We start from the raw sequence: 10915 nt of genomic DNA, 5'->3' as shown, positions 1-10915 counted from the left end.
AAAGTCTCGAGGTTGCAAACCAACAGGATTATAATAGTGTATACTGCAGAGCATTATTATGATGATGGATTAATGCAAACAAAACCCTTGAACAGTGACAGGTAGCATTCACAAAGCCATGACCATTATCTTGATTGTTACTATTATATCCACTCCTGGGAAATACTCTAAAAGCCAGAGTTAATTGATTTGCAAATGCTGAATTCTGTTGCTAGAGAAAAGATTTTCCTTGGAATTACAAAAACCAGAATTCAGATCTCAAGAATAAAATTTAGAGGACTGAGCATAGAGGTATACATAGAATAGATAATACATACTATGGTTAATAGCCTAGCACAATCCTATCTCTCTTTTCCCTACCTAATGAAGTTTTCAATCATGGATGTCTAAAATATCAAATATAGGTCTTCCTATTTAGAATGAAACCTGACTATAATCAAAATATATTCTTTTTCATATAATCAAAGAGTATAATCTGCCTACAAAGTCATGTGCAACCAAAATGTTGGCTGTCAGTATGCACATGTGCCAAGTTCGCGTGGTGCCTTGATCTCTCCACATACTATGTTTTATTCCACATGGTAGTCAATGTATTCAAGATTAATATTTTAGAGAATAACACGCTGGTTCATTTTAAAGGACCAGGGACCTGGGTGATGAGGGAAGACTGAGGTTGTCTCCTTCTCCCTTCTGAGGCACAAGTGAAGTAGAGAATACACCCGCAAGATATTTAACTAAAGTCTCAAAATATTTAACTGCTAGAAGGTGACCCCAAACCCTGATGATGAGAATTCTCAGTTAAAGCTCAATTTAATAACGTCTTAGAACTAGTGCCAAAGTAACTCTCTTATTCTTGTATTTTGCCCATCAGTCACCTCTAAATGGAATATAGCAGGTCTCCATTTCAGAACCCTCATGTCAACTTCCTCAGTCACCAAACTGTTCACACTAACAGTTTCCTGCCTATGGAAATCATGCCCAGAACCTATCCGTACATGAATGCTCAGTGCTTAAAGTCAGGAAGCTTAGGACAGGGCAAGGATGTTCCCCATGTGAAATACAGGAAAAGAAGATGAGGCCATGTCATGGTGGAGGGATGGATAGCTCTCTCCACTTGTGCAGTGTAGCCCAGTGAATTCCAGGCTCCCACCTGTCAGATTTGCTGCTCTTCCTTCTTCTGGAGAGCAGAGAGTGCTCCCTCCTCTAGAGAAAAAGAGAGGAGACATGTAGATTCTTGTGTGTCATATGATATTACAGATACTTACTATTTTCAAGGAACTATATTTCCTGTTGTGGAAGGTAGCAATGAAAATGAAAACAAAGGTATACCTGCTAAAAACCTTTAGTACAGGAAACTCTCCTGTGAGTGTGAAAGGCCTATCTTGAGCAAACCCACCTCATGGATCAACTGAATTCCCTTTTTTTCCAGAAGCATTTATCCATCACCTTCAAGTGCAAGACACTCTGCCTGGCCTTGGAAAACATATACATGAATGTGACAAGGTCCCTGTTATCATGTGTTTAGTTTATTTGTTTTGTTTGAGTATCATTGCAGGCATGTGCTCAAATGTATAAACTTACTTTTAGTGAATTGAATTTTCTGAAATCAACAGTAGGAACAATATAGAGTCCCTCAGATGTTTTACATACACACACACACACACACACACACGTACATATTTATGTGAATATAGACATCATTTTGAAAGTAAAATCACCACATTTCACTTTTTAAACCTTATGCAAAATTGAGAACAATATTTATATTGATATTTTTGGGAGGAATGTGTTATAATATTAATTAACAATTTTGAGAACAAGCTATTAGTATTTACATTTTTCCTCTCCCAAATATTGCAGAGGAATTTCTTGTAAAAATCAAAATTAAATATTTCCAAAAATATATTTTCTTTGAAATAGAAATTTAGGTGAATGTAGAAGAATAGTCATACCATTTATTCAGAGTTCAAATAGTCACATTCAGCTTCTGAAATGAATTTGTAAATAAATAATAAAATTCATAAAATAATAATAGAAGCCACCATTTATTAAGCACTTATTAAATATATACTTACATTATTTCATTTCTTACAAAAAACTTAAAAACTACTATAGGGTATGTTAGCATATAAAACACATAACTTTTTCCTTGTAACTTCAATTTTAAGATACTTTTCAACATGTCTTTTTAAATTTTCTATTCATAACAATTTTAAGGTAATTTTCTCAGTTAACTGGGATGGGAAGATGGGCATTTCTTTTCTTTCTTTCTTCCTTTCTCTATTATATCCAATCAGAGGCTGTATGTTCCTTTTGCAATGTTTCCTCTGTAAACTCCCTTCCCATTTCCCATTGTCACTGTGCTAGGCAAAGCCTACATTTCCTAAAAATTGTTAACCAACCTGTTGGTTTCCAGTCTTTTGTCCACCGTTGTCTTGCATTCACACTGCCTCTGAATTAATCATCGTAAGGCATTGCTTATAGTAAACTGATGAATTACTGGCTTGCTGTCACATTTCTTAGACTTGGAGACCCCCTCAAACTCTTAAAAAAGGGCAAGAAGAGCATTTCAGAGCATCACAAACCATAAACCCAGTGATGTTTAAATGAGTCCACATCCAGCCCATACTCCATCATTTGAAACAGAATGACATAGTGGTTAAAAGCACAGCTCTGTATCCACACAAGCTGGCTTCAGGTATAACCTTTGTCATTAACTACCTGTGCAGCACTGGGTGAGTTATTTAATTTCTTTGTGTTCATTTTCTCATCTTTAAAATGGGAATACTATCAGTAGCAGCCTTTTGGGATTTGGGGAGCACTGAATGAGTGGAAACATGTGAAGGTCTGAGAACAGTGCTTGGCACATAGAAAGCACTCAATGAATATCATTTGCAATTTGTCTCCTTTGCAAGTTAAAATGTTTGGATATCAGCAGTTTTTTAGGGCTCAACATGAAAATTGTCTATGCTCTTTTTAACATGGCACATTGCCTTTCTTCTACCCTGAAAGTCAAAACTTTAAAGTGTTCTTTTACAAAATAAGAACATGTAACACTATGCCAATAGCTTGACTTTTTGATCTGTTTTGCTTTGAGATCCAACTCTTAAATCAGATGTCATTGTTTCATTTTTCAAGTCTGAAATCTGCCTGTACTTAAAAGTAGACTTGTTCTTACTCTCTTACAACAGTAATATTATTTTAAGTGCTTTAAACATTACAAGTGTATTGTGTGCATAATGACAGAACATGTACACATCATTCTGTAGAACTCATCTAAATGTCAAGACATATCAATTTTGCCAGTGTCAACCTGGCATTCATGAAAACTCAAGTTGTCTCATGAAGGATTCTCCTGTAATTCATAATAAAAGCTACAGCAGTTCCCTTTACTGCCTTCTCTACTAGAGAAAATCTTAGCAGCTGCATTCTTCATTAGACATTCAGTTTGGTATTGCAGAGGCATTATCTGCAAATACATGTATTATAATGGTAAAATAATATGGTATTTATGCCATTCTGTATGTGTTGAAAGTGTTTCCTTAAATATTGATATATATCTTTCTAGTCTCTTAAATAATTCAAGAAATGATAGATATAAAATTCATTATTAAACCTCCACATATACCATTTTTCCTCTTGAGAGATTTATTGAATTTTAGATTTTTCTGCCAATTTTATTTCTCTGAGATTTTACATTTGTGCTAATATGAACTGTGATAACCTATAACAAAAGATCACAAGCATGCTATACGAGCCTACCCCATTTTAGTAGAAGAGTGTTTGTCACAATCGACCATGAAGAGCATTTATTCTTGTGAGTTTTAATTTGGTTCTTATATTTGAGATGATCTTTGTTGCTTGGTTGCTTGCTTGCTCTTTGGCCTATGATGTCCTAATGTGATTGGAACTTCTGCCCTAAACAGCAGTCACCCAAAGCCCGCATTATACCTTAAATTCAGCTCCTCTGAGGGTGACTATATTTATAGATGGTCTACAGTCACCCCAACATGAATTTTATGTATCTTATATTCAGTATTTTACATCAGGCCATTTCTTATATTGCTCCAAATTCTTTGGACAAATTAGTCCAAACTTGTCCAAGTATCAGAATCAGGTATCAGAAAGAGGAAAACCTAATCATATTTACATGGATGAAGTAGTAAGTAAAGCAAAATGATAGCAGCTGAATTGTTGCTTTTCCTTGGTGATTTCTAGTTTGCATATTTTCCATTTGTCCTTCCAGATCTGCTCTCTACCCGACCTCTCTCCTCTCTGCCCTTGGAGCCTGTTCTATATTGATGACATCAGTAGGAACGCTTGAATTTGTTTCAGATTGGGTTTGGCCAAAAGGGAGCTACAAAAGGTCAAAAGGAGGGAGCAGAATGAGACTGATGTATTTATTACCTGGGTTCTTTCCCACTAAGGTCAACACAGGCTAGCTGTGTCCCATGACAAAATGTTACTGCAACCATCTCTATATCCAAATCTCTTTTCTGGGTTCTGGTAACTATTCCCCTTTGTTCTTTGGAGTTAAGATGGTAAAAACTTGTTTATTGCTAGTTGCAGGATACTACACTACCCCTTCCCACGCTTTTGTAAATAGTCCTTTTATTAAACTTTTCTCAAGTTATCCTAATTTGAGTGTGCCATCTGATTTTTGCTAAGTCGGGGCTCTTACTAACATGCCTGTAATAAATGAACAAGTCACTTTTCGTAGTCTATTGCCAAGACTTATTCAATAGTTTGGTAGAACTATTATTATACTAATTAACCATATATAGGGACTATCATTAGATTTTCATACTTGGAGATTTATTTATTTTTGAGGTTATATGTCAGGCCCTAATAAATGCTAAGGCTTTTTACTTATTGGACAAATATTCTGAATATTGGGTGTTTGGAATCCTTTTCCATGACATTTTGAGCTATAATAGAGATGCTCTTTTGCAAATATCACAATACTACTGGGTTGCTTGAAACATCTAAAACAATCTAAAATCCTTCCATATTTTTCAATGTGTATATCAAATTGCAGTCTCATACCTCTCTGAAACTTATCATTTAGGAGGACTTTTGAAAGCAGAAAAGCCTGGAAATAGGAGAAAATTATGTCACCTTTATTTGAAGAAAACATATAGCAGAATGATACATATATTTATGTATTGCTTGGCAAAAATTATATGTCCATATCTTCCCAAAACAATCAAACTTCTTTGGCTATTGAATGGGAACCTGATGGGCTTTTGCTGGTATTTAACGAGAGTAACTTTATATTACAATTGTAGATTGATGTGTCTAAGGTGTGACGTTACTATAGAATCTTTCCAGATATTTAAAATGATCAGGACTGTGTTTTCTTTATCTTGCATCTGAAAGTCTTGGGCAGTTCATGGAGCACAGTAGGGTTCAATGTGCAGTAACTAACTGAAAATACTCATCTACATGATGCTCACGGAGAGTCTGGCAATTTTGATGATGGTATGTCTTTTTATCCAAGTTTAACCAATATAATGTATTTAATTATATAAGATATATAATATGAAAAATGCATTAGGGACAAGTATCCATTTAAGTTTTCAAAAGATATACATTTGTTGGTTAAAGTGCAATGGAAATATTAAAGCTCAACTCCAAAGTTGGCCATTTGATAACTCAAATTTCTATCACAGCGATAGAAGAGAGGCAGACTCAGGGTTTGTATGGGCTGCAGCTTGTATAGTTTGGTGGTGGTGTTGGGGTGTGGTTTTATTGTAGGCTGCCAGTAAAAAAAATCAGAAGCCTAGTTACATTTGAATTTCAGATAACAACTTTTTTCATCATAAGTATGTCCCAATATTGTGTAGATTACACTTACACTCAAAATTTATCTGCTATTTACGTGAAATTCAAATGCAACTGAGTATCTTGTATTTTCCTTTGTTAAATCTGGCAACCCTAGCTGCATATTAAATAAAAAGAATGTAAAATTTAAAAGCATGACCTTGTAATAAATTAAGACAACAAAGGGAACCTGAAGCTTAAGTTTTATTAGGTTTTCAGTAAATCCACCTTTGCATTATAATATAATTTGTACTAGCAACAGGTAAGCTGATTTAATCTAGTTACCTGCAATAAATATGGCTTACAACTTTTTTTCATGTGTGAACATAGCTAAATACATAAATCAAACTTATTTCAATTGCAGAAATCTATATGTTTGTTACTACCTATTGTGTGCCACATATTGAAGCTAATAGTGATCCGAACAGGCATGATCCTCCTCATTCTTAATTATTCTTGTGGGTCACCAAGAAGTAAACAGGTGTGATGTGTAGGGAATATATAGGAGAAGCAGGTAGTTCATACTTGGAAGGCCTAGGTAAAGCTTTCTGGATCATGTAACTAACCTAAAGTCTGAAACATGGAGAGAAGTTTACCAAGGGTAGGATGTGGTAGGAAAAGGACTCCAGTGAGAAGATACAGTATTAAAATGACCAGGAGGCAAAAGAGGACATGACTATTCAATGACATAGAAGTAAGGTAAAGGGTAAAATTTAAGAGAAAGAAAGTGATGAGGCTGGAGAGAGAAAGATTCTCTAAATTTCCCCTCCAGCTTTTAGGAATGTGACAATAAAAAGAAAGAATAATTAATTTGAGTACCAAAATATCAAAATGTTAAAAAAAAATATAATGGACAAATATAAATATCCGCAACTCTCATTATAAAGCTGATGAGGAAAATCATTTCTAGGATGGCAATCCTTCCTTATTAAAACGACAACAGCAACAGCAACAACAAAACCAAAACCAAAAACAAGCAAACAAAAACCTAAAGGAGGTTATTTCAGGCTGAAATCAAAGTACCCTAGACAGTGGTTCAAATCCAAATGAAGAAATGCAGAGCACCAGCAAAACCAACTATATGTAAATATAAAATGAAGTATAATATAAATGTATTTTTATTTCTGACTATTCTTAACCTGAGTAACTTAAACAACTGCATAATAAATATAAAACTATGATGATGGGCTTTCGATTTACAGAGATGCCATTTATACGACAATAATAGCACAGAGGAGGAGACAGAGAAGAGAGTTATATCAGAGTAGTTTTATCTACTATTGAAATTAAGTTGGTATTAATTTCAATCCAAATTTTGTTGTTTTAATTTAAGATGTCTACAAGACTTACACTTTAGATTCAAAGACACAAATAGTTTGAAAGTTAAAAGATGGAAAATGCTATACAAGCAGGAACCAAAAGAGAGTTGGAGTGGCTATACTAATATTAGATAAAATAGACAATATTAGGCAAATAGATTAATATTAGACAAAATAGTACTTAAGACCAAGGTTGTTACTAGAAACAAAGGGGCATTTTACAATGATAAAATGATAAATCTGAAAGGAAGACATAGCAATTGTTCATCTAACAACAAAGCCTCAAAATACATAAAGCAAAAATGAAAATAATTGAAGTGGAAATGGACGATTCGATTATAATAGTTAGGATTCCTCTGCCAGTAATTGATGGAACACCTAGGGAGAGGATCAAAAAGAAAATAGACTTGAACAATGCTATATACTTACTAAACCAAGTAGAATGACACCTGTAGAATGCATGTTCTTCTCAAGCATACATGGAACATTGTCCAGGAAAGACCATATGTTAGAACATAAAATAAGCAATAAATTAAAAAAAAATGAAATCATACATCAGCAAAGTATGTTCTCTAACAAAAATGGAGCTAAGTAAGAAATCAGTTACTGGGAAATTCACAAATTAGCTACCCTTCAATAACCAATGACCAAAGAAGAAATCACAAGGTAATGAAATACATCAAGATGAATAAAGAAGAAACACAATTTATGAGATACAGTTAGAAAGGTTTTTAGAGAGAAATTTACAGATATTAATACCTGTAGGAAGAAGAAGAAAAATCTCAAGTAAACATCCCAATATGCCACCTTAAGTAACTATAAAATGAAGAAATGTTCAAAATGCAGAATCTCAGGGCCCATTCTGGATTTACATAATCTGCATTTGAACAAAATCCCCAGGTGATTCATGTGCAAATTAGAGCCTGAGGAACCTTAGTAGATTGTGGGAAAACAGGTATTATTCTATAATGCAAGTAGTAGGGCAAATTTTAAAAGGCAATTTCAGAATATTCACAGAATTATCTAATTCTCATGCAATTTGATGCAGATATTATGGTTCTAAGAATATATCTTCTAGTAATATTATCCATATATCAAACAATATGTTCCAAAACAACACTATGAAATTTTAAAAAAATATTAAATAAAATAAAGTGCCCTAATCTAGGACACTGGTTGAACAAATTATGGTACATCCAAACAATGGAGAATTATGTATTATTTCTGGAAAAATGGATGGCTATTATAAAGTAAAAAACAAAAGATAAAAAGTATCAGCAAGGGAGAAAAGGGAGCCCTTGTACACTGTTGGTGGTAATACAGATTGGTGCCAGCCACTATGGAAAATGGTATGGAGATTTCTAAAATATTAAAAATAGAATCATATGATCAAATCATGCAATCCAGCAATCTAACTTCTGAGTATATATCCAAAGAATTAAAATCAGGATCTTGATGAGATATCTGCATTCCCATGTTCATAGTAGCATTACCACATACTCAAGACATAAAAGCAACCTAAATCTCCATCGGAGGACGAGTGGATAAAGAAAATGAGGTATTAATATGCAGTGAAATATTAGTCAACCTTTAAAAAGAAGAAAATTCTGCCATTTGTGACAGCATAGGTGAACCTGGAAGACATTACTAACACAGGGAAGAACAAATACTATATGATCCCACTTATATGAAGACTCTAAAATAGTCAAACTTACAGAAACAGAGAGTAGAATGGTGGTTACCAGTGGTCAAAGGTTACAAAGTTTCAGTTATAAAGAGTAATTCCTAGAGATGTGCTATATAGTGCCTATATAGTTAACAATAATGTATACTTAAAATTTTGCTAAGAGGGTAGATCTTATGTTAAATGTTCTTATTTGAAATAAGAGAAAAAGAAAGAAAGAAAGAAAGGAAGGAAGGAAGAAAGAAAGAAAGGTGAGAAGAAACTTTTCAAGGTGATAGATATGTTTATGGCATTGATTTTGGTGATGGTTTTGGGGTGTATGATTATCTCTAAACTCATTAAATTGTTGCATGTTAAATATATACAGCTTTTTGTATGTCACCCATACCTCAATATATGGTCTTAAAAAATGGAAATTTGGAAAGATCTCAAATGTCCTTTTTTAAATAAAAAGTGGCAAATTATGTTATAGCATAGACGGGGTTTCTCAACTTTACACAAAAGCATTACCTAGAGAGCTTTTAAATTACAATATCCCAGTTACATCCAAGATTAATTAAGTTGGAATCTTTGAGGATGGGGCCCAGGCGTCGATATATATATTTTAAAATCTACTCTAATGATTGTAACATACAGCCAAGTTTGAGAATCATTGAGATAGATATAGGTATTTGTTTTTGTATGCACCGATTCTCCTTGGAAGAACAGGGATTCCTAACAATGCTTTCAAGGAGCTGCTACCCACTATCCCCACCCCCGCTCAGTAGAAATGTTTTGGATTTTGTACTATGTGACTGTACTTTGTACACACATAGTATGTGTATATGATGTGCATCTCTTTTTCTTTTCCTTTTTGTGATGAGTGGGCGTATATCTCAGGGGAAAATAGGATTAAGTTTATTCTAGGAGTTCTGGGCAGAAAAATCAGAAATTCCCTCTTAGCAAATATTTTTATGCATATAATGTAGAATGTTAAGCAAAATGTTATTGGCAAGTACATGTGACTTACTAGGTGGTTTTTACGCTTTTCTTAAAGTTATTGTGTGTTCTTCAGATGCCTTACAACAAATGTCTATTATGTCCATAAAAAGAAAACTAAATACATTTTAAAAGATTTCTTCTTAGAAAGCAGCATTATTTGAGAAGCATCTGGTTTTAAAATGTCTTTTCTTCCTCATCCTGGAGAATAATCATCAGGCAGAGTAAGGTCATGTTGAATGGTAAAGTCTTGCTAATGCAGATATGAAACACTGTGACTGAAGGTGGTTTCAGGTCTCCATAGTGCTATCAAATGGGAATATTTGTTTTTTAGATTTTGTATTGCAAAACATAAGCTATTATCTAAAGCCATTGCATGGTGAGTCTAAGTGGTTCTGTTTGCATTGAGAATAAGAGTTTGGGTTTCTCTGAACAGCTTGGACTTGTCTTTATGCAAGACGTTTGATTGGGCAGCACCAGCTGCCTCCTCAGACCTGCTCTCTGCACTGGGCTCTCAGGTGAGCTTAGGAGAAGGCTCTCAGCCCTGTCCTGCAGCTGTGTCGTAGAGGGAGTGACCTGGGCTGTCCTCCTCCTGCCGCAGGCTTGCCTGTCTTGGAAGCCAGTGACCTGGTTGATAAAGACAGTCCCTTCTACGAAGACTGGGAAGGCCTGCAGCTGGGCGGGATGATCTGTGCAGTGCTCCTGTGTATCCCTGAAATCTTGTTCGTCCTGAGCGGCAAATGCAAATGCAAACGCAGTCAGAAGCAGGGCCCCTTACCTGAGAAAGCCGGTTCACTCCTCACTCTAGGCTCTGCCAGTACCTGCTGAGCCCAGGACCAGCTTCGTGGAGCTCCTGCACCAGGTCCCATGCAGTCCCCTCCCCTTCGGGGGCCTTACCCGTCATAATGGCCTTTCTCTCCAAGGGTGGGTGGGGTGGGTAGGCCCTTAGGCTCCCTTCTGATCAGGAGGCTTTCCGAAGCTTATTTCTAAATTAAACTTCTCTCCCCCTAACCTAATAAAATCCATTAATATTTAAATCTGGTTAAAATTCACTTCCCCAACTCAGAATTTCTCAAAAAAAAAAAGTTTGATGGATGTTTACAGTCAGTCC

At 35.1% G+C, this 10915-nt stretch overlaps 1 pseudogene; it reads left to right on the top strand.

The window, feature by feature from the left end:
• The first annotated feature begins 7785 nt into the window (after window positions 1-7785).
• LOC137758796 (FXYD domain-containing ion transport regulator 4 pseudogene) lies at window positions 7786-10632 on the top strand (annotated as a pseudogene).
• Window positions 10633-10915: the final 283 nt, after the last annotated feature.

This window comes from Eschrichtius robustus, chromosome 2 (assembly GCF_028021215.1).
Source record: "Eschrichtius robustus isolate mEscRob2 chromosome 2, mEscRob2.pri, whole genome shotgun sequence".
Lineage (NCBI taxonomy): Eukaryota > Metazoa > Chordata > Mammalia > Artiodactyla > Eschrichtiidae > Eschrichtius > Eschrichtius robustus.
This window is presented reverse-complemented; position numbering and strand designations above follow the sequence as displayed.